Source organism: Panthera tigris, chromosome A2 (assembly GCF_018350195.1).
Source record: "Panthera tigris isolate Pti1 chromosome A2, P.tigris_Pti1_mat1.1, whole genome shotgun sequence".
NCBI lineage: Eukaryota > Metazoa > Chordata > Mammalia > Carnivora > Felidae > Panthera > Panthera tigris.
The window spans coordinates 89389735-89415647 of NC_056661.1; the positions used below are offsets into that span (position 1 = coordinate 89389735).

The 25913-nt window shown below is 37.1% G+C and overlaps 1 long non-coding RNA gene across 2 annotated transcripts in view; it reads right to left on the bottom strand.

Annotated features, from left to right (window-relative positions):
- Positions 1–10436: 10436 nt before the first annotated feature.
- Positions 10437–25913, bottom strand: part of LOC122236437 — a 41867-nt gene continuing 26390 nt past the window's right edge. For both annotated transcript variants that reach the window (XR_006214489.1, XR_006214490.1), the window contains one exon: positions 10437–10650. This is a non-coding gene — a long non-coding RNA (uncharacterized LOC122236437). The remainder of the gene's footprint in view (positions 10651–25913) is intronic.

Consider the following 25913-nt stretch of genomic DNA (forward strand, 5'->3'; position numbering starts at 1 on the left):
TCATTGTTTCCCCCAGCCCCATCACATAGTGAAGCTCCCTACAAATGCACCAATGTCTATAACAGAACATGAGTCCATAGAGTTTTCTTTATCATTTTCCAGTGGTAGCCAAATAAATTTGAGCTTACAAGATGAGGCTCCTTTAATTGTCCCCACAGCTTATATTCTGAAAACTAGAGATTCACTCCTTCATTGGGGTGACTTATCTATTACTTTATTAATTTGTTTATTACTATTTAATAGCTTTTTGAGGAATAATTTATATACAAAGTATACTGCACTTAGAGATATGCTCTTACATGTACCTCAGCATAAAAGGACTGACCAAGAAAGGAGTTTTGAGTCTGTCACAAATAGAATATTCTACACATTGTGACTGAATAAAGTTACCAAATTTCTTTCTCGGTCTCACAAGCCACATTCAGGACTTTGTTTTCTGATGTGATCTGTGCATAAGGCATTCAGTGCATTCCCTGTAAGGCAGTCCACATATTCTGGGAGAGTTTTCAAGATGCATTTCATGAGCTTCTATATTCTTGAGGAAGTTGCTTTGTTGAGTGGAAAATAGTTACCACATCAGTGAATAAAGTTTCTCCGAGAGAACTTAGTTCTCTAATTTCAGATATCAAAGATGAGAGTATTCTGGGATAAAACTACACAGTTTCTTTTCCTCCAGGAAATACTAGCATCCCTCTAGCCTGGGTTCAGTTGGAGGTGACAATAATGCCATATATGGGACATACTGATCTTCATAACCACCTTATCACCTTTCCTATTTTCTGAGCCACAGTGGTGTTCTTCCTGCCGAGCATAGTCATTTTTAATCGCATCTTCATGGCGCTCTTTTCTGCTGTCCTCTAAATTATCCTATGTATACAACCCCTTGCTGCTCTATTCCCTGGAGTCTGTTTGGAATACAAAGTCTCCTGGCCTAGGTTTTAGTTGTCGTCGTCGTTTTTTTGCTTTGTTTTGTTTTGTTTTTTGCCTGTGCCAAGTACTTCACCATGTGGACATCTTATGCTGTTCCCTACCTATCATGCTGGGGTCACAAATTCCACATTTCTGTTCTGAGACCTGGTGTTTTTCATGGAAAAAAAAAAAAAAAAGAGGCAGGGCGCAGGAATTACCATACCTTTGCTTAGTTCCTAACCGTTAAAATCTAAATCAACGTCTTTCCATGGATATCGAATAGTTATCTGTATACTAAATTTTTAAGTGCAGTGCAGTTCACTATTGGTATCAAGGCAGGAATTAGGTTTCACACCTACTGTAAGTCTGGCCGTCTGCACCAGCTAGGTTCCCTTCATAATGGTTACATGGCATTGCACAAACGTGAAAATATTCACTGTTCATGTCTGTGAACTTCCATTTTTGTCGAATTCATCTATTCCACTGAAAGTTTTTACCCACTCACTTACCTTTTATGACTCAGCAAGGAATCGGCTATATTTTTCTTCAGTCTTCTAATAAAGCCATAATGTAGTAGTGGTATTTGGAAAAGTTACGGGAATTTGAGAATCTGGAAATGTGAGATCTCTACATAGATAGTCACATCAGTTTTTCACATACACTTTTTTGACTGAAAATGATTAAGAAGTCAAGTATATTTTTGGACTTCCCCTTTCTAGTTCCCTTGCCTTTATTTCTCTCCCTCTCTCTCTCTCTCTCTGTTGTCCACTGCTTTTATTCCTCAGTGCCTATGGACTATATGCTCCTGCTGTTTCAAATCCTTCTCCATGCACAGCAGATGAAAACTGTTGAGAATCCTAACATCGTAAATCCCCAAAGTGTTTAGTGAAACGTATGGGGGCTTAGTTCTTGACAGGAACAGAATTTCATCAACGCCGCTCAGTGATAGGAGGTATTGTCTTCACAAATATTATCCGCCAGGCCAAACCATCCTATCACCATATTTACATTGAATATATGAAATTAATCAGAGTGATGATCAGTTGGCTGTCATGGTTTTTTAAAGGCAGTGTTGATTATCCCTCAACATTTAGGAAGACATACTCAATTCTTTCGTGTGTCAGGTTGTCTCTGGGCCATTGTACTATGCTGTGGTGAGGCAGAACTCTTTTTCTGCACTGTCAACTGTATTTCCTATGCTATCACCATGACTAATGTAATTTTTTTTCTTACCCAACACGTGCACAGTCTCCAGAGCGCCATAAGACACTAAGGTATAAGGGATATCTAAAGATTAGGAAACCTATAATCCTTGCTCCTGTTTTATGCTGGCATCTGCACTGCCAGTTTCAGCTAATTAGCTAATTTGTTCATCAGTTATTTCAGCCAAACAGGATTCATGACATTCATTCATTTATTCATTTGTTCTCTGAATATTTATTTCATGCTGTGCTCTGAAGATGCAGGAGAGACGCAGCGAAAATCCCAGCTCTCGTGAATTTTACATTCTGGTGGGAAAATAAAGTCAAAACACAAAAACAAAAATAATTAAGCAAAAAGATGTGACGTCAGATGTCTTGAAGTGCCATCCATGAAAACAAAGTAAGAAATAGGGAAATGAATTGCGAAAGAGAATGATGGGGCTCAATTTCAAATACGATGATTACAAAATACCTCACTGAGGATGTGTCTGGGATAGAAGCCTCAAGAAGTGAGTGTGAGCGTTATGGATAGAAGAGCCTTCTCAGCAAAACAAAAACCAAAAATGGAACAACTATAGATATAAGAGCTCTTAGGTGTGTCTTGCGTGGTATGTTTCAAGAGCAAAGATCCAGTCGGGCTAAAAACACAATGAATATGGAGGATGATAATAGGACATGCAGTCAGAGAGGTAATGTGGTTAGAGGAGAATGGTATAGATCTAAGACATTGTAGGCTACTCTAATGATTGTTGTTTTCTGTCGGAGTAGTATGGAAAACCATTAATGGGCTTTGAAGCCTAAGAGTGACATTGTATGATTGACATTATATATATATATCTATATATAGATAAACAGATAGATGGAGATAGATGTATAGCTATGGATAATTTCCCCGAGATACTTTGTGGAGAATAGACATTTGGATCAACCTCAGAATTGGGGAACAAATTAGGAGGCCATCATAGTTATCTAGACTAGAAGGAATGGTGGCTTGGATCACGTCGCTGTGCTGGAGGTAGTAAACTATTGAATTTTAAATATATTTTCAAAGCAGAGCTGATAGGATTTGCTACCAAATCGAATGTTGGTTATAAAAGAAGCATGATTAAGTATGACAACAAGATTATGAGCTGCAGCAGCTCAGGAACGGCATGGCTTTATTCATGTTGGAGAAGATGTCAAGGGAAGCAGGCTTTGGGAGATAGAACAAATCTGCTTTGGAAATGTTGAGTTCAAGGTGCCTTGGAGTATTTACGTAAAGATACTGAGTAGGTGGTATTGTATGGGTCTGAAATTCAGGGATTTAGGGGAGAAGTGCAGGTTGGAGATTACTTGTAGAGTTCGCTCATATTTAGATAATATTTAAAGCTACAATTTTTCAGAAGTGGATTTAAAAAAAAGAAAAAAAGCCCAAGATTTTGTTCAGAGATTGTATGATGTTAAGATAATGGGAAGCTAAATGGAGTAACCGCTGATAAAGAAGGGAAAAAACACTGGGAGGGTGAAATGCCCTGGAAGGCTTCCAAAGAAGTATTTTTAGAAAGTGGCTACACCTGAAACTACTATAATGTTATACGGCAATGATCACAATTTCAAAAAGTGGGAACCGATTAATATGTAAATGCTGCTGCTAAGTAAAGGGTGGTGAAACTGAGGATTTCTGCTGGATTTAGCAATGTGAAGGTTGTAGGTGATTTTGATAGGAGTAGCTGTGGCATGCAAGTCTCATTGGAATATTCTCAAGGAGAACAGGCTGCGGGGAGTAAGTATAAGCAATTACTCTGAGAAGATTTTCTGTTAAATAGAGCAGAGAAAGAGTGATTCTCAGGGAGAAATGAGGCCAGTGTGTTTGTGTGTGTGTTTCAAGCGAGAAGAAATCACAAGTAGGTTGCATTCTGTGGGAATGGTACCATATCAAAATCAACTTAATCCAGCTCTGACCTGCTTCACTTTTGTGCTTTATTTTAATCACCCACTAGCCTTTGTCACCAACAGCTCTGTTAAAATCTTTTGCAATGAGGGACCTTACTGAGTTATTACTTATTTATTTTTACTCATACTGCCAAACCATTAATAAAATTTCAGGCTCTAAACCTACCTCCATTGGTGTATGGTTGAGTCTTAATATAAATACACATGTCTTCCTAAATAGGAAATACAGAGTTATAAACTCCCTTTTTTCTACATCTCAAAAAAAAGGCAGGTAGCACAAGACAGGATGTATGTCTCTCTTTTAATCGATAGTTTTGCTTCCTCATTACCGGAAAGTCTTACCTTTTGGGGACGTAGTGGGAGTGTTGCCATTGAGGTTGCTGTGAGTAAAATTCTGCATCCATAATTATTTTAAGTAATTTATGCTTCTCTTTTTTATTACGCCACAAAAGAGATGTCTTTGATGTAGTGCCTCCTTCAATTAGAGACTCAAAATTGAAAATTAAAATACACCAATAGGTTTTCTGAAATATGGAAAGGACTCAGGAGCGTCTAATGTACTTGTCAGCCGTTGTCACAAACACTGCTACATAACAAACCACTTATCACCATACATACTCGGTGTCCGTGATGTAGAGAAATCACACTATTCGTAGGCACGACCGCAAAGTCGCTTGGCAGACCACATAGGAAGGTGTGAAAAATAATGCATTCCGTTTCTTACCCTGCAATTACTTTGCGGAGTTTTTCTGACTGAGCAATGTATGTTTCAGGACATATCCTAAGTAGTGAATGTGAAAGAGAAAAATGATAGTATGAGAGGTAAACTAATACAATTCTAATTATTAGATACGAAAGAATATGGTGATGGAGACAGAGTTCTTGAAAACCAGACAAATAAGACTTCATATCTCCACCCCTTCACTCACTCAATTGTGTGCCCTGAGACAAATGTATCATTTTTCACTGAATTTATGTATTTATATACTTTTTTATGTATTTATATACTTTTTTTTTAGTCTGCTTCTCCTAGTGAACAGAAAACTCAAATGGACCCTATTAATTTGGATTACCAGTGTAGAACTAGCCCTTGTCACATACAGGCACTCCATAAGTACACGTTGAAGGAAAGAGGGAAGAGAGGAAATTCTGAGTAAACAGCCACGCGAAAGGAGAGAGAGGAGAGTTGTAGGCAGAGGGGGAAACAGAAGAGTAGGCTCTGAGGTGAGAAGGAATGTGGTGCACAGACCTGCAAGCAGTCTGTCCAGTCCAGTAAGACTGGCTGACAGGAAAATGGCAGAAAAGATTTATTTCTAAATTTGCAATCTGAGGAGGCAAGGATATGAAGGTCATTTTTCATAGTTTTCGGTGCAGTGAGATACTTTTGATAAATTCTAAAAAGCGAAGTTGTGTGATGAGATTCTCTTTAAAAACAAAAACAAAATGGTACTCTGGAGTCAGCCACAGAAGTTCTGGTAAGACACGGTGTTGAACATAAACTCAACCAGCTGCACACACGTTCCTTTATCACCTCTCTGGAGCCATGCAGTTCAGGAGGTTCGGGCAGGTTCCAGGAGAGAGATGGTACTGGGCTTCCCTTCTGCTGAGAGCCTGGAGAGGGCTGTTCCAAACAGGTTGACTGGACTCAGTGTCAGTGTGTCTGTTTTTCCTGGCCCTTGGGAAAATAAGGAATTACCTGTTGCCTAGGCTGGCTCCCGCTGTTGCTGGTTCTGAAAGAGTTCTAGAAACTGGTTGAATGGAAAGCTTCTTCCAGATGCTCCTGCTGCCCAGCCAGCCCTCAGGGGCATTCTTTGTCTTCCTCGTGGAAAGTGAAGTAGGTCACATCCTGCCAGCACACGTTATGGGACTGCAAACATGTTTTCCATACTGGCAGATACAAGTCCATAAGTGATGAGGCAAAACTTCTTGTCTCATAAAATCGAGTAGAAATAATATTTCAAAATATCAAAAAATGATAAAAGACATGAAGGAAACTAGGAGACTTAGGGGGAGAATTCTGAAAATCAAACAGGATGATGTTGTGATGTTGAGAGAGAGAAAAGCACTGGATAAAGGACAGGCTGTCATCAATCGGAGAAGGAAGTTTCCCCAAGCTCAAGAGGAAACTGAATATGCAGACTGAAAGAACGATAATGTAGGTTCCAAGAGAAGTCTGTGGGTCTTGTTTTCCACTGAATCCCCAAAACAAGAAAAGTACCTTGCACATAGTAGGTACTGAACGTATTTTTGCTATGTAAGTTGATAAACCTGAAATTTGCTTCTGACTGTACTTTATTCTATTCTATTCTATTTTAATTTTTTAATGTTTACTTTTGAGAGAGAGAGAGAGAGAACATGAGTAGGGCAGAGGCAGAGAGAGACTAAGACACAGAATCTGAAGCAGGCTCCAGGCTCTGAGCTGTCAACACAGAGCTGGAAGCAGGGCTCGAACTCTTTGACCGTGAGATCATAATCTAAGCCAAAGTCAGACACTTAACCGACTGTGCCACCCAGGCACCCCAGCTTCTGGCTGTATTTTATAAAATGCTTTCAAGGTATAGTGATAGAATGACATATAATTTACTTAAGGGAAAGGGGATCAACATGGAGAAAAAAATGAAATTGTAGTTAAATATGAAACAAAAATGGAACCTTGGGGTTTTGTTCAATAAGCCTCAACATTTTACTCTTATTACAAAAGGTAGTAAATTATTGTTGATCACTCACATGGGTCATAAATATCAGTCAGTTATGGTGATGCCATAAAAACAACCAGTGGTCAAAAGTGATTGAAAAGTAGGGGCGCCTGGGTGGCTCAGTTGGTTGAGCGTCCGACTTCAGCTCAGGTCATGATTTCACAGTTCGTGGGATTGAGCCCCGCATCAGGCTCTGTGCTGACTGCTTGCTCAGAGCCTGGAGCCTGCTTCAGATTCTGTGTCTCCTTCTCTCTCTGCCCCTCCCCCACTCAGCTTTGTCTCACTCTGTTTCCAAAAATAAATAAATGTAAAAAAAAAAATGATTGAAAGGTATATTTACACTAAATAAGAAAAACCTTAAACAAAAATGTTGTAACACTGATATACTTAGCATATAATTGTATGAGTATACGTGTGTTAATTTTAGCAAAAAAGTTGGTATTTAGTACCTTCTTAACTTCCTTTTATAACCTCCAAATATTTGTTAAATTGTAAGTAATGACCTTTTACATCAGCGTATAGCCATTGATGCTATGGGAGTGGAGAGGTTACATTGGAAAAAAAAATGTATCACCGTGGTATTGCCCTGAGTAGAATATCACATGTCCCTTGCTGAGTAAGTGAGGCAACATGGTGTCAGAGTACAAAATTGAATTTCATGATCTCTGGGTTACTTTCTGTTTGTAAAATTGTATGATTTTCTTCTGCTGCCTGCTATATATAAGGATGATTCCAACCTCTTAAATTGGACAGAGCAGTTTCTCCCGGAAGCTACTAATTTCATTCTTGAGGATTTTAACAATGTTTAGTCAAAAAACCATACATTCCTTTTAAAATATTTTAGAAATGAGCTATAAAGAAGTGTTACATACTCCTTCTCTGAATATGCTTGCCAATAATTCCAAATAATTTCATATCACTCCCATTTTCCTTTGGCATATAGGAAGTTATATTTAAAAAAAAGAAGTAACAGCAACTTTTTGTAGGTCTCTCAGGATGATAAACATCTCCATTATGGCTTTTATGGGATGGAATCACTCATTTCATAATTTTAACATGGTCCTAGTAGTAAATGTTTATTGACTTATTTTACTCCAGCCAATTTTCTCTATATGACCCATCATATTGTATGTTGCTAATTCATTACAAATGATGAACTATCCCATTCAGGATGGCAAAAAGAACATTTGTTTTGTTACCGTGTACTCATCTGGTGAAAGGTTGCTAAACTGTTCTATAAAAAAATCGCTAAGACTCTTAATTTATCAGATTGCTGGGAACATACACTGTGTCTGTGAGGTTTGCTTTGTAAGAACATACCATGTAGTATCATTGGGCAGCAAGAGAGAATGATCATATGGAAAACAAAAATATTCTTGTCCCTGACTCTTCAGAACGCTATTCCACTGTGACTAAATGGAAAAGCAAAAATAATACCTTTGGCAAAAATGGTAGAATGTTTCACATGAAGCACAGAAGCGTGCAAATAGAAAGCACCGCATGGAATTTTTGCAAAATGCTAAAGCAGCTTATTCTGCTGATTAAATATTAGTTTTGGTTTGTTTGTTTGTTTGTTTGTTTGTTTTGGTAGGAAATGCTTGTTTTGTTGAGCATGTTCTTTTAATAAACAAAATGACATTGGGTGCTTTTCTCCCACTAACAAGTTTATTTTTAAAATTTCTATCTAGTTTCATTTTCTGGTTAAATGATAAAGAGCTCCCTAGACGTTCCCATTTCAGCACCTAATGCCCTGCAATCTGATCTCCCACAGAGCTTATTTAATCGAATCACTGTGAATCTTTAAGCTATATATGCTATTTGGGAAGGGCTCACAATTTCATGTTTTATTTACTTTTATTTATCTCCCTTTCATGGAAACTCTACACCAATAAAATGAGAATCCTGAGTTTAACTCAAACTAATGCATCCCTTGAAAAAAATGGAACTCTGGACTACTTTTCTCCAAATGTTTCTAGGGAATTCCAGTTGTCGTTGTTCCTTTCACGTACTTTTTTTTTTTTTTTTTTTAATTTTCCACTTCAGGTCCCTGGGCAAATGCTAGAGCCCCAGGGAAGCTTGAAATTAACAATTACTACTTTTTACATCCCTCTCCTCTTTTCTTGTCACGTTTTTTTTTTTTTAAGACTGATATGTATGAAGATTTCTCAACACACCCCTGCCCTACCTGTGCCCCAGTACAAGCAGTCTTGATTGGACACCCTCCACAACCTCCTTTATGAGCAGCAGAAAAACTAGAAATCAACACCCCACCCCCTCCTTCTATGTATTCCTGATCAAATTAGATGGTGTTTGGCTTTATCTAAACTCAGAAAGCAATGTTTGCATTTGGGATAATGTGAAGTACTAAGGTACCTCTCTGTGCCTGACTAAAATGGGTGTTCATCTTAATACCATTCTTCTCTTAAAATGTAAACTTGGATAGAACTAGTTGGAGCCAGATATTTAAAAGCATGCAGACTTTGTGCCATAATTTAGATCACAATGTAGATGCAGTCATCATTTCTGCCTCATTATGAAGTGGGAATATTTTTGCCTGCTCTTCAAAAGGCTAATAAAAAGACAAGTTAACGAGAGTGGAAGAGGGTTCAGGAAGAAGTAGAGAGTGGTGACCTGTGCCTTACTAAAACAGATTCTTAGCTTTCTTGAGGCCATAGTAACGATCCACCATTGAAGCAGTGCTGTGTACTATTCTGAAATCAGGATGTGTTCTCATGATCTTTTTTGAATTATAATTAACATACAGCTTGGTATTAGTTTCAGGTATACAATACAATGATTCAACAATTACTCAGTGCTCATTAAGATCATTAAGATAAGTGTACTCATGCTCTCCTTTATCTATTTCACAGTTCTCTTACCACCTTCCCTCTGGCAACCACCATTTTCTTCTCTGTATTTAAGAATCCTTTTTTTTGTGCCTTTTTTCTTTGTTTCTTAAATTCCACATATAAGTGAAATCATATATTTGTCTTTCTTTGACTCACTTATTTCACCTAGCATTATTCCCTCTGGGTCCACCCATGTTGTTGCAAATGGAAAGATTGCATTCTTTTTTATGGCTAATATCCATGTATATGTATGTCTGTATACTGTATATGTGTATATGTATTGTTTATATATATATATGTGTGTGTGTGTGTGTGTGTGTGTGTGTTTTATATATATATGTATATGTATATGTATATGTATATGTATATGTATAAAATCTTCTTTATTCATCTAGCAGTGGACACTTGGGTTGCTCATCAACCAAATAAAAAGGCAACCTCCTAAGTGGGAACATATATTTGCAAATGGTATCTTCCACTACTAGGTATTTACCCAAAGAAAATGAAAATACTTACTCATTCTCATGAATTTTTGACTAATGAATTATTCTCTAAGAAAGGTTCAGGCATCTTTGGATTCATCAAGCTAAAAATCCATATTCATCACTGAATCAGATTTATCCATTTCACAAAACTTTTGAGTTCCCGCTATGTTTATTGATGAATAAGACAGTAACTAAGTGTTGTTATGTGCACCGATACATTTGCTTATGATTTAAGACACAGAAATTGTCAGTGATTTGCAGTTTTATTCTATTATGAACACATTAATATCCCTTATAATAGAATTTTTATTTTTAAAATTTATTTTATAATCCATAGAAAAGTAACATATGTGCCTAGTAAATACAGATAGTATCTAAAAGTCAACTTGTAAATCTTTTCAATTACTTCAATATTTTTCTTGACAGATATCATGATATCTAAAATAATACACTTAGAATTCTTGATTTTTTCAATTGGAATGTCTCTTCTTACATTTCTTAGGTTGGATCCACTGTTTACTTATGACTTCTTGGTTTAACTTTTCAATTTGCTGGAGCACAACTTCAAGCAACTTCCCTAAGAAAAGGGTATAAAAGAGGTAAATTTACTCAGTTTTTCTGTATTCTCTACCTATATGGTTAGTAATCTGGTAGCTCATGAAAGTGTATGTTGAATCATTTTTGGTTGATTTCTAACTAATTGATATTACTCTTTGAATACTGTTTATATGTAAATGACTCTGTCTCTTATTGCGTCTTTAACATTTTTTGTTTCAACCCTCTGGAATTTCATGATGATGTTTCTGTGTGTAAGTCCCTCGCTACATAATGTATTAGATTCTCCATTGAACCTTTTCATTTTTGTTGTAATTTTCTCTTTTATATCCATATTCTGCAATACTTAGTTAACTCTTTAAGCCTTATGTATGATTTTAATTTTTAAAATAATTTTGTCAATCACGTTTAAAACATGATCTCATGCATTGAAAAAAAAACCTACATAGATCTTTGAATTGTTGAATTTTAGTGGCAAAACTTTTTTTCAGCACACATGGAACCTTACCCATGACCAAAGTTAAAAAGTAGTATTAAGTTCTCCTCCTCCTCATTATGCTGTTGGGTACATAAATTAATGCAACCTTCCCAGTGTGCATTTGTTTAGTAAACACCAAAGCTTTAAAAATATGATAGTATCTAACCACTCATAAAGTCTACCTCTAAAAGTTTATAATTAAGGAAATTATTAAGAACACCATCGGGGCGCCTGGGTGGCACAGTCGGTTAAGCGTCCGACTTCAGCCAGGTCACGATCTCGCGGTCCGTGAGTTCGAGCCCCGCGTCAGGCTCTGGGCTGATGGCTCGGAGCCTGGAGCCTGTTTCCGATTCTGTGTCTCCCTCTCTCTCTGCCCCTCCCCCGTTCATGCTATGTCTCTCTCTGTCCCAAAAATAAATAAATAAAAATAAATAAATAAATAAATAAATAAATAAACGTTGAAAAAAAAAGAACACCATCAAAAATGTATTCAAAGAATAGTATAAGTAATGTCCACTGTTGAGAGAATATATCACTTGTTATAATTAGGTGCAAGTAACCAGTTCCTGAAAAGTTGCTGAATTAATAGACTGACTTATTTCAAATTAAATATATTAAAATAGGTAGATTCAGCATCATTTAATTCATGGGTTCATAAATATAATTAAAGGATTTAAGGGGTGTTGGGTGGCTCAGTTGGGTGAACATCCATCTCTTGATTTTAGCTCAGGTCTTGTCCCAGGGTCATGGGATTGAGCCCCATGTCAGGTTTTGTGCTTAGTTTGTAGCCTGCTTAAGATTCTGGGGCACCTGGGTTGTTCAGTCGGTTAAGCATATGACTCTTGATTTGGGTTCAGGTCATGATCTCATGGTTAGTGAGATTGAGCCCCATGTCGGGCTCTGCACTGACAGCATGGAGCCTGCTTGGGATTCTCTCCCTCTCTCTCTGCTCCCTCCCTGCTTGGTGTCTCTCTCTCTCTCTCTTTCTCAAATAAGTAAACATTAAAAAAAAAAGAATTTAGACTTAAATCTCATATTGGCCTATGACTACAGATAAACTGGCAAGAATTATGCTGTTACAGTAATTGATTGGACTAAATAAGATTTAGACTAGTTTCTGAAAAAGCTTTCCAGATTATGTTGGCAGTTAGCATGGTGGTCAGGCCTGCCATTGGAATTGACCGTTAAAGTTTTGGAACTTCTTATGACTGTATGGGAATCACCTCAGAAAGGTCGAAAGCCAGAACCCACTGAACAATATTTTTGGGTGATTAACTTGAACTTTATTGAATCTCAAAAGAGAATACAATAATTGGTTTGTGACTAGCACCTGGTCAAATAGACAGAAACATATTCAGGTCTCCAGAGTGGCTAAGACAGAGTCAGGTAGGGGCTATTGGGGATGGATGGCAGAGTAGAGAAGTAGAAAACAGTAAAGGAAACCTAAAATCTGGCCAAATTCTTCTCTCCATGTATAAGTGGAACGGATGACTTACACCTCACATACCTGAAGTGAGATACTTTGTGGGCTTAGATGCTGACCTCTGGACAAATTCCAATTTTGTTTAGTCATCCCCATAAGCTTCTGTAATTTTTGTCACAATGAAAAGTCCCATCCCCTGTATCCTTCAGTTTCTTGATGTTAGTGATAGAATTATCTTTGCTGATAATGATGCTAATGGTATGCTATGTAACTTAGCAACAGTAAGAGAATTGGAAAATACTGAAGACAAACTTTTAAGGATAGAAATGTGCATCTTATTAGGGCATTACATTTATAAAGTAAATAGTGCTATTTTCTAAATTAATTGGGAATTCATGAGAAAGAGTAAGATTCAATCTGACTTAGAACTTCAGTTCAGGTAAGCAATAATCTGTGTCTATTAGAGACATGAATTGTTAGGTCTGTATAACTTTAGTGGGAGTTTCTGAAGTTTATGTAATTATGAGAAAATCTCTGGAAAATTCTACAAGATAGAAAAGAAACATAAAGACAATATCAATATGTAAAGAAGGTAATTTGAACTTTAATTTTGGTATGGGGATGTGATGATGATGATGGTGATAAACCAATGACATGTATCTACTTAACCTCATGAATTGAGTAACTGTTTTGCTGCTGAAAGAAGAAATTCATCACAGCTTTAAGGATTCATTTTTTATAATGCAAATGACAGAAGTAGTGCTGAGAAAGCAAACTAAATTAAGAGGACAATACATCCCTAAGTAAGCTTTTTAGTTCAAGATAAATAGATAAAGCATGATCAGTATCAAAGACTGATCATGGGTGACTTCAAGTAGTCTGATTTTAGCACATCACAAAATAAACTTACAGAATTTTTATGAGAGAAAGCTTTCCATTACCCATCCATGGAACTTAAAATATTATAATTTTTCAGCAAAGGAAAAGACATAAGCTTGATCTACCTGCCAATATCTAATATTATAACATTATTCTGCTTTCTTTTCTTTATAACAAACCCTCCTCCATTCCCAGTAATTTGAACAGGTTTCACAAGATACTTAAATTGCGAAGAACATAGTTTGGATCTACTCCGATTCAACGGTCAAGTGCAAGTCAAATAATTGAGGTCTTTTCTCCTTTTAGAAAACAAGACAAAACAACAACAAAAAAAGATATCCATAAGGTGTCAAAATGTCCTCTCTCTTAAAGATGCAGTTATAGAGGTTAATGGCTAACTGCATAACCAAGAGATGCCATGACCTGATTTTGAACCACAGTCAAAATATTTACTGATCATGTGATTCTGGTCAAGTCACTTAAAATGCCTAAGCCTTAGTTGTTGTTTTTCCCCCCTCTATCAACATGTATTCATTGGATCATTATGAGGAATAAATTAAATAATGTATATAAAATGTTACATTAAGTTTGCTGACAATCTTAGCCTATAGAACTAGTGTGGATCACTATCCAGGCAAAAATTCATAAAAACTGTTAATGAACCATGACCCAAACTTCATTATATATCAATTTTTAAAAAATGGCAAAAAGGGAGCCCTGTCTTAAATGAAGAAGGAGAAGGACAAGGAGAAGGACAATCATCTCAGAGTAAAGAAATCAAGTTGACATTGGTGATCCTTGGCACCAGAAATAAGACATAATGAAACTGAGCACTTGGGTTTTGTCTGGACTGTGGTGGAAAGTGACGTAGCCTTAAGTGCAGGCAAACGGAAAGCTATAAATAAGACCATTGATAAAGCCAGGGCACTTTAAGTACTATATAATTTCTGAAAATGGAGGACACAAGCTACAGAATGAAATTTCTCTTTTCTTCATGCTATGGATGGGAAAAATAAAAAGACCTATGAAAACTGGAATCTCCAGTCCTGGACCAAACCTGAGAAGAGATCAGAATTCCATAAGAGAATACAACTTTAAAATGTTACATAATAGGACAAAACGAATATCTAGAAATGAAAAATACAGGCAGTGATTTTTAATATAATAGCATAAAATAAAATTTTTAAAAGAAGAAAATTAGAGAACTATTAGACATGAGGAGGTACAAACTCGTAAGACACAGAAAGATAAACATATGAAGAAAAAAAGGAAGACAAGAGAGAGTTCTAGCACATTTATAATGGTAGTTTCCAGATGGAAGAATACACAGAATATGGGACAGATGACAGAAGAGAATGGACTAGAAATATATGGGTTTGAAAAACTAAAGATTTGAATGCATAGTTGAGGAATCACAAACTAAGCAGATAAAACATGCAGAAATATAATAGTGAAAGCCAAAAGGAATGACACTTAGATGCAATAGAGCAATAAATAAAAGGTTGAGTCAATGTAAATATGTCTTTGAATTTCAAACAATATAAAAAAAATCATGTAGTTTTCTGTATTTAGCTTAGGAATGTGTTCAGTCTGAGAGCAAAATGAAAACATTTTTCAGGAATAAGATCCAATAGTATTTATAATGTGACATTAACAGAATGAGAATGTCTTCAATAAGGAATAAATGAGGTATCAGTAAGAGGTGAAAAACATAGTAAATACAGGACTTTTGCTTCTGGCCAAAATGGAATAACAGAAACCAGATATATGCTCCCAAATGAAACTATAAAAAAGAAAAAATGACACAACTGTGAAAAAACACAGGGCATCACGAAATGAAGAAAAAAGGTCCCTTACAAATGGGATGGAGAGGAACACGAGCCCTAGGAAGACCCAAGCTTCCTGCATTAAGGTAGTTTTCAGTCTGGGGCGTAATGAGGACATATCCAAGTATTTCTTACAGATCTTTGCATTATTAACAGGAAGCTGAAAGTGGAAAATCAAAGCAGCAGGAATTCACAGCACAGAATCTAGCGAGGAAAGAGTTCCAGAGAGCAAGAATTTCATAGATCAGTAGAAGGTTCCCTTGAATATTCAGCTGAATACTTACCAAGGCATGCATGTGAGGAAACTAATCAAGGCCAGTGATTGATGCTTACACGGAGCTAGGAATAGTGCCTGTTGCCCTCAGTGATCCTGGAAAGCTTCGTGATTCATAGAACGTTAGGTAAAGTGCTTGGGTTTTGTTTGTTTGTTTTGTGTTGTGTTGTGTTGTGTTTTTACCAGATGTCCTAAAGTTACAACAGTTGACTTAATGTCCTCTTCGTCCTCCAATTTTCCATCAATTATGGGTCATTTTTTATTGAGTGATATTTACCCTCACCAAAGGTTATATCTTTCTGCTTTCTTTTCATTCTTGGCTTTCAACTCAGTCTGTGAAGCTATAATTACTTTTATATAAAAGGTAGTCAAATTTTGCAGAAAAATTATAGCCCACTTGTGGTACATTAATAGATGGATTTATCTGCTCAGTAGCCCTTACTAAACTTAGGGAAACCCTTCGGGTATGTTAAACATATTAATGTTTTTGCTGTGAATTCTGATAAGCAGAATAAACTAATCTGTAGTGAAAGAAATTATATCAAATACCCTCTAATGGATTTGCTTTCTTCCCTGTGCCAAACAGTTATATTGCTGATAGCAGCCTTTGAAAATACTTCAAAATTTCTGTTGATTTTTCAAGGGCCAAAAGATTTTGACTGGGTGTGCCTATATATGGGGTATTCTGGGACTCTTAACATATGTTAATGGATAGATAGAAAAATAGGCTTTTAGCAGTTTTTAGCTGCATAAAACAGGCACTAGAGTTTGAGGAAGCATTCTTATTTTTCCCGTTACAAAGTTTTTAAATCATGAATTACTCACACTGTTAAATGATAAAATAAAAAAGCACTCTTCTGGAGAAAATACTGTTTTTAATATGGAAAAAAACCCCACAGATGAGCATATATGGTAGTTGAAAGACACAAGTCATTTCTTCCTTTACAAACTCAAAGAGAGAAAAATTGTATGTGGGCTTTCCCAGTAACTTTTTCACAAACTCATGTATTAAAACAACAACAAAACCATGGAGATGCTGGATAAATAGCTCACCCACTATGATCCAGACTGCCTTAGACTGTAATAGACAGAAACAACTGCTAAAATTTCTCACTCTCTGTTCACTCTCACTTGTCCAAACAAAATTTTTAACTTTTCTTAAAAATTATGATTTTAGAGAGGATAAGAGTATGAGTGGGGGAGAGGGACAGAGGGAGAGAATGAATCTCAAGTGGTCTCCCACGCTCAGCATGGAGCCTGATGCCAGGCTCAATGTCACGACCTTAGGCTCATGACCCAAGCCAAAATCAAGAGTGGGATGCTTAACTGATTGAGTCACCCAGGCACCCCAGTATTCTTTGTTTTCTAATATTACAAATACTAACAAAAATCTGCTGATGCCTTTTGTGTCATCTTTAACAATGTCTTTTATCTTTGGAAACTTGTGTCTACCTCTATTCACTCTATGCTTAGAGATACTGAGAGGTAGGTGGCCCAGTTTCACCATATTTTAATGGCACAAATTACATTTTAACAGTCACGTATCAAGCTAAAATTCAAGCCTTCAAGAGAAATAGATTTGTATAGGAAAAATACAGCAAGGGGTTGGTGCCTGGGTGGCTCAGTCGGTTGAGTGTCCGACTTCAGCTCAGGTCATGATCTCACAGTTGGTGGGTTCAGGCCCCACGTGGGGCTCTGTGCTGACAGCTCAGAGCCCGGAGCCTGACTTGGATTCCGTGTCTCCCTCTCTCTCTGCCCCTCCTCCACTTGAGCTCTGTGTCTCTCTGAAATAATAAATAAACCTAAAAAAAAAAAAAAAAAGGTTGAAAAAGTTGAAAGAATTAAATGAATAGGTCATGAGACTTGGTCAACATCTAAAATGAGAACACCAAATGTAATACCATTATGCAGGAATAACGTGGATTTCCAGGGCAAATGACTTATGCATGACATACTGAAACCTTGTGTCAAAGGAAACAACATCCGTCAACGTAAAGAAAGAGCACCTTGGGGGCTACCTAATGGCCACGAAATCATATGCTCAGCCCAGTGAAAGACCAAATCAAGACCGTCAAAAGTGACATCTTGCCACTGATCCTTCTTTAACAACAACAACAAAAATACCTTGCTTTACATGTCACTGCTTAGAACTATAGCCCAGGCCTCTATTTTCTTAGAATTCTGAAAGAAAAATCACCACCACAATAAAAATGTTCTCTTTCTCTATGACTTAACTTTTCCATATGCAGTGTTTGTAAAATGCAGTGTCTTTTAAAGCCTTTTTTTTGCCTAAAGGAAAAGAAAGTAAATTAAAATTGCAACTGATTTTTAGCTCAAAAGAAAATTAAGAGTCTCCCAATTGGCACTTTTATTAAAAATTGAGTATTAAAATCAAATAGCTCCTGGCAAAGACAGTGATGATCAAAGGTAAAGATTATGAAAACCAAGGATTTGTTTAAGAAGGAAAAGGAAACTACTTTGCCCTGTCATTAGAAGTGAAAATGATACACATCACTCTCATTATGGACTGATGGATATGGCAGAGACCAAATGATCTGGTTGGCAAATGGTTAGTGGAAATCACAAATGATTGTATAAGGAGATAAAGAAGTTACAACGGATATAATCAAGGTCCTGTCTCAGAAAAAGCACTCGTATGTTTCTATTCACAACTGAATCCTGCTGACTATAAATGTGTATCTGAGATTAAGAGTAACACGACTTTGACTATTTTACTTATTCAGAAATAAGTTACTGTGTTCCTAGTAGATGGTAGACACTGGTCCCCATCCTACAAATGTAAAGATAAATAAGAAATTTACACGTTCCTAAGAATCAATTATATTTAAAGAGAAAACTTAATATGTGTTGCACCTGACAAAATTTTGATTGTCTTTGTTTCATTTAAGAATAAAGGGAGGGGCGCCTCGGTAGTTCAGTCAGTTAAGTGCCCAGCTTTTGGTTTCTGCTAAGGTCATGATCCCAGAATTGTGGGATTGAGTGCTGCATTGATCCTCTCATGCAGGAAGATTCTCTTTCTCCCTCTGCCCCTCTTCACCACTCTCATGCTCTCTCTTGCTAACCCTCAAAAAAAAAAAAAAAAAGAAGAAAGGGAAAATTAATACTGCCAGTCAAGAGAGATAATAAATCTTTATTAAGAGCTTATTGTGCTCAACATTGTCTAGGACATTGTATTATAGTAATAAAGAGTTAAAGCTTGATCTTAATACTTAATAAGTTTTAAAACTTGTTGAAAAAATTAAGTTTCCCCACATAAGGTGTATATATAGGCTAAGTACAGTATCAAGAATCCATATTTTGTGGAACAAAGTAGTCGTGTTTTGAGCGCAGGAGTGCTGGATAAAATTTCTATAATATGGAATAAAACAAGGGTGCCCACTCTCAGAACTAATATTTAATATACTATGGGAAGTCCTAGCTAGAACAATCAGGCGAGGAAAAGAAATAAAAGGTATTAGAAGTGGAAAGAAAGAAGTACAATTGTCTGTTTGCACATCATGATTTTGTATACAGAAAACTCTCAAAATTCAACCAAAAACCCATTAGACCTAGTCAATAAATGTAGCTTCAGTATGCAAAATTAACACACAAAAATCTTTAGGTTTTCTGTACACTGAAAGTGGATTTTCTCCAAAATAAATAAAAAATGAATCCCATTTACAATAGCATCAAAAGCGATAATGTACTAAGGAGTAAATTTAATTAAGGACACAAAAGATCTCTCCTCAGAGAACTACAAGACAAAGATATTTTTAAAAAATTGAAGAAGACACAAATAAATGGAAAGTTAGCCCATATTCATAAATCCGAATTAGTGTCAAAATGTCAACACTCCCAAAAGCCCCCTATAGATTCAATACAAACCCTATGAGGATAAATGACATTTTTACTCAAGTAGAAGAAACATTCCTAAAATGTATATGGAACCACAGAAGACTCCTAATAGCCAAAGAAATTCTGAAAAAGAAGTATGAAGCGGTAGGAATCACATTTGCTGATTTCAAGCTACACTACAAAGCTATTGTCATCAAAAACAGTATGGCACTGACCTGAAAACAGACAAATAGATCAATGGGACGTTATCAAAAGCCCATAAATAAACCCAAGCATATTTGACAGGGGAACCAAGAATATTGAGTGGAGACAAGGCCTCTAATCCTGGTACTGGAAAATTGAATAATCACATGTTAAATAATGAGACTGGACCCATATTTTACACTACTCACAAAAATTAACATGGACTAAACACTTAAATGTAAGACCTGAAAATACAAAATTCCTAAAGGAAAACATAGAAATAAGCTCCTTTACATGGTTCTTGGTAATGATTTTTTATTTTTTATTTTTTTAATTTTTTTTTTAAGTTTATTTATTTTTGAGACAGAGAGAGACAGAGCATGAACGGGGGAGGGTCAGAGAGAGAGGGAGACACAGAATCGGAAGCAGGCTCCAGGCTCTGAGCCATCAGCCCAGAGCCCGACGCGGGGCTGGAACCCACAGACCGCGAGATCGTGACCTGAGCCGAAGTCGGACGCTTAACCGACTGAGCCACCCAGGCGCCCCGATGATTTTTTAAATATGACACCAAAAACACAAGCGACGAAACTGCAAATAAGCAAGCGGAGCTACATCAAGTCACAAAGCTTCTGCACAGCAACAGAAAACATCAGTAAAGTGAAAAGACAACCCACCGAAAGGGAAAATATATGTGCAAACCATAGATATACTAGGGGGCTAATATCTAAAATGTATTTTAAAAAACTATTACAGGAGAGGAATTAAGATGGTGGAGAAGTAGGGGGACACTGGGCTTTCCTCATCCCTCATTTGTATTGAGGTCAGATTACTTGGAGCATCCAGGAAATCGGTCTGAAGACTGGCAGAAGGATCTGCACTGTTGGAGGGAGACACCTTGGCAAGTTCAAGGTGTGTGGATGTGAATTGGGGGAGAGAAAAACCGTGGTATTACAGAGAGGAGGGAACCCTTTCAGGGGAAGACAAAAGGGAGAGGTGTTGATAGTGTGGCACTGAGTTAGCACAAGAAGAAAACCTCTCTGGGCCATGGACTGGGAAGCAAGAAGTACTGAATGTCTCAGTTCCTTTTTGCAAAGGCCTTTGGAGCTCAAACTCTGAAGTTTTGGATGTGTGTGACTTTTTCTGTAGTGGAGCTGTGTCACACACTCCTGGGGAGGAGGGAGCTGGTCCCAGAGTGTATAATGTGGTGTAGACATCTCTGAGGGGGCACTGAGAGAGAACAGTCCCCTTCCCAGAATACTTTTCAAAGGGGGTTTGTTGTCTCCCCAAGGACAAAAGTCCATGCAGGTGCCAGCCAAAGCCTTTCATTAACAGGATGGAGGGACTTGACTCTGAAGGAGGGGAGCAGATCCACACATTGCTGGGTCCTTTAAGACATTGAGTTTCGAATCCCAGATGCATGCACCAGAGAACATCACCAGAAACATTATCTCTAAGGTAACACAATGGCACTAAATTCATATCTTTCAATAATCACTCTGAATGTAAATGGACTAAATGCTCCAATCAAAAGACATAAGGTAGCAGAATAGATTTTTAAAAAGACCCATCTATACGCTGCCTACAGGAGTCTCATTTCAGATCTAAAGACGACTGCAGATTGAAAGTGAGGGGACAGAGAACTGTCTGTCATGATAATGGAGGACAAAAGAAAGAGTAGCCATACTTATATCAGACAAACTAGATTTTTTTTTTTATGTTTATTTTTGAGAGAGAGACAGAACACAAGTACGGGAAGGTCAGAGAGAGAAGGAGACACAGAATCTGAAGCAGGCTCCAGGATCTACGGTGCCAGCACAGAGCCCAACATGGGGCTTGAACTTATGAACCATGAGATCATTACTTGAGCCACAGTCGGATGCTCAACAGACTCAGCCACCCAGGCGGCCTTTTTTTTTATTTCTTTTTGAGAGAGAGAGAGAGACAGCAGACAAACTAGATTTTAAAACAAAGACTGTAACAAGAGATGAAGAAGGGCTTTATATCATAGTTAAGGGTCTATCCATCAAGAAGATCTAACTATAAACATTTATGCCCCCAACTTGACAGCATTCAAATATATAAATTAATTAATAAGAAACGTTATTACACTCATTAATCATAATACCATAGTACTAAGAGACATTCATACTGCACTTACAACAATGGACAGATCCTCTAAGCACAAAATCAAAAAGAAAACAATAGCTTTGAATGACACACTGGATCACACGGACTTAGGAGAAAGATTCAGAACATTTCATCCTAAAGCAGCAGAATACACATCTTCTTAAATACACATGGAATTTTCTCCAGAATAAATCACATACTGTGTCACAAATTAGCCTTCAACAGGTACAAAAAGATCAAGATCATACCATGCATATTTTCAGATCATGCTATGAAACTTGAAATAAACTGTAAGAAAAAATTTGGAAAGCCCTGAAATACATGGAGGTTAAAGAGCATCCTACTAAAGAATAGATGGGTTCACAGGAAATTGAAGTCCAAATTTAAAAAATACATGGAGGCAAGTGAAAATGAAAACATGTCAGTCCAAACCCTTTGGGATGCAGCAAAGGTGGTCCTAAGAGCAAAGTACATTGCAATTCAGGCCTATCTCAAGAAGTAAGAAAGGTCCCAAATATATAACCTAACTGTATACCTAAAGGAGCTAGAAAAGGAGCAGAAAAGAAAGCCCAAAACCAGCAGAAGTAGGGAAATAATAATGATCAGAGCAGAAATAAATTATATAGAAACAAAAACACAGCCAAACAAATCATTGAAACTAAAAGCTGGTGTTTTGAAAGAATAAACAAAATTGATCAACCCCTAGCCAGACTTAACAAAAAGAAAAGAGAAAGGACCCAAAAACATAAAATCACGAATGAAAGAGGAGAGATCACAATTAACACCAGAGAAATACAAAACAACTAGAAGAGAATACTATGAGAAATGATATGCCAACAAACAGGGCAACCTGGAAGAAACAGAGAAATCCCTCGAATACATACACACTACCAAAAATGAAACAAGAAGAAACAGAAAATTTGAATAGGCCCATAACGAGCAAAGAAATTGAATCAGTAATCGGTAATCAAAAATCTTCCAACAAACAAGAGTCCTGGGCCAGATGGCCTCCAAGGGGAATTTAAAGAAGAGTTAATACCCATTCTTCTCAAACCATTCCAAAAAACAGAAATGGATGGAAACCTTAGAAACTCTTTCTGTGAAGCCAGCATTACCTTAATCCCAAACCAGGCAAAGACCTCACTAAAAAGGAGAATTATAGGACGATATCTCTGATGCACTTGGATGTAAAAATTCTCACTAAGATGTTAGTAAATCAAATTCAACAGTACTTTGAAAGAATTATTCATCATGGTCAAATAGGATTTGTTCCTGGGCTGCAGGGTTGGTTTAATATTCACAAATCAGTTAGTGTGATACACCACATTAATAGAAGAAAGGATAGGAACCGTATGATCCTGTCAATAGATGCAGAAAAAGCATTTGACAAAATACAGCATCTTTTCCTGATAAAAACCCTCAAGAAAGTAGGGAGAGAAGGAAAATACTTCAACATCAAAAAGTCATATAGAAAAGGCCCAGAGCTGTATCATCCTCACTGGGGAAAAACTGAGAGCTTTCCCCCTAAGGTCAGGAACATGACAGGGATGTCCACTCTCACCACTGCTGTTCAGTATAGTATTTGTAGCCCTAGCCTCATCAATCAAACGACAAAATGAAATAAAAGGCATCCAAATCGGCAAAGAAGAAGTCAAACTTTCATTCTTACAGATGTCATGATACTGTATGTGGAAAACCCAAAAGACTCCATCAAAAAACTGCTAGAATTGATGCATGAATTCAGCAAAGTCACAGGATATAAAATGCAAAAGAAATGACTTGCATTTGTATATCCCAATAATGAAGGAGCAGAAAGAGAAATCAAGGAATCATTCCCACTTACAAATGTATCAAAAACCTTAAGATACCGAGGAATAAGCCTATCTAATGAGGTAAAAGATCTGTATGCCAAAAACTATGGAAAACTTAGGAAAGAAATAGAAGACACAGAGAAATGGAGAAACATTCCATGCTCATGGATCAGAAAAACAAGTATTCTTAAAATGTCTCTGCTACCCAAAGCAATCTACATATTAAATGCAATCCCACTCAAAATAACACCAGCATTCTTCACAAATCTAGAACAAACAACCCTAAAATTTGGATGGAACCAGAAAAGACCGTGAATAGCCAAAGCAGTGTTGAAAAAGAAAACCAAAGCTGGAGGCATCACCATTTCGGACTTGAAACTGTGTTGCAAAGCTGTAATCATCCATACAGTATAGCCCTGGCACAAAAACATACACATAGTTCAATGGAACAGAATAGAGAACCCGGAAGTGGACCCACAAACGTGTGGCCAACTCATCTTTCACAAAGCAGTAAAGAGTATTCGATGGAAAAAAGACAGTCTCTTCACCAAAACTGGACTGCTTTTTTTTTTTTTTTAATGTTTTTATTTATTTTTGCAACAGAGAGAGACAGAACATGGGCAGGGGAGGGCCAGAGGGAGAGGGAGACACAGAATCGGAAGCAGGCTCCAGGCTCTGAGCTGTCAGCACCGAGCCCGATGCGGGGCTCGAACCCACAGACTGTGAGATCATGACCTGAGCTGAAGTCGGACGCTTAACCGACAAGCCACCCAGGTGCCCCAAAACTGGACTGCTTTCTTACATGAGCATGGATGATTTTTGGTGCAGTTTATGCTTTCAATGGCACATACTTGGTACATTATCAATCCCTGGTATTGTAGAAAATAATCAGATGAGGTACATTAACATTGCTCTTTTTAATTAGAGTTGGTTTTGTAATGCCAAAGATACTTGTTTTCCTTATTGATCAAAAAACATTAGGGTAAAAATCACTTCTGCAGTTTCTTTGTGCATTGTCATTGTGTTGTATTTTCACCTTCTACTGCATAAATGCTGCCTTACAGTCTGCAACCTGGTCGTAAGGATTCTAAACATAGGCATCAAATTTGTGCTTGCCATATCCACATGCTTGCAAATTCCATATATAAACTGTTGAAGTTTTGAGATTATGTGGTATTTGCTACCTCGCCAGAGACCAAAGAGAAATCCTTATCTGAAAAGCACCGTGAATCATATTTTGATATAAGTAGCTCTTAATACAGTCAGGTCTCTAATTACTGACAGTCTGCCTACCTACAGAGAAAACTTTTATCTAGGTCAGTGTGAGTTATTAGTAGTACAAGATAAAACTGTAATGCAAAACCAGCAACACAAAATAAAAACCGAAAAGAAATTAAAAAGTAAAAAGTAGAAATAGCAAAAATAGTTCACATCTTAAAATTCAAGCTTAAATATTTTTTTTCCTTAGAAAACCTCCCTAACTTGCAAGCACCAAGAAATGGTCCATTATTAAAAACAACTGGTTTGACTAATTCTACATTGAATGAAAGAAAAATGATTTGTGCAGATAGATTTCCTGAGTTTAAAACCAAGAACTTCACGGGGCGCCTGGGTGGCTCAGTTGGTTAAGCTTCCAATTCTTGCTTGGATCAGATCATGATCTCACGGTTCATGAATTCAAGCCCCACGTCAGGCTCTGCACTGATAGCAGGGAGCCTGATGGAGATTCTGTCTCTCCCCTCTCTGCCTGTCTGTCTGTCTGTCTCGCTCTCTCTCTCTCTCTCTCTCTCTCTCTCTCAAAATAAACGTTTAGAAAATAAATAAAACCAACCATTTCATATCTTATCAATTCTTGGAAATGTTGCCCGTAGATTCTGATAATGTCAAAAAATAATAATTGGCATCTCCACAAAAGACATTTCCTGTTTCTTCACACCATTTATACCTGAGGCTGAGACACATATTTGCCACTCTTGCTGTGTCTTCTTGGCTCCTTCCTTGACTCCTGTGAACATGAGTTTCCCAGTTATGGGAGTAAGGCATATTAATAAATAATAGAATGTGCTAACTTCTTGAGAGGATCCAGGTTAGGACCAATGGGTCAATAGTCATAATAATAATAGCTAACACTTCACATACTGCTTCCCATGTGCCACAGACTGTTGTGAGTACACTATACATGTTAATTTATTTAATTTTTGCAACAACCGTATGAGGCCGGTGCTGTTACGAGGTCCAGTTTTCAGAGAAGAAAACTGAATTGTAGAAAGAGGAAATGACTAAGGTCATTCAAACATTAAGTAGCAAAGTTGACATTCAGATCTATGTTCATCTGGCTTCAGAATTGCAGAAATTAATATATAAGTCACGAAGATCTGTTATTTTCTTACTGTAAAAGGTCCTTGCCATTGTGATTTTGACCAAAATGA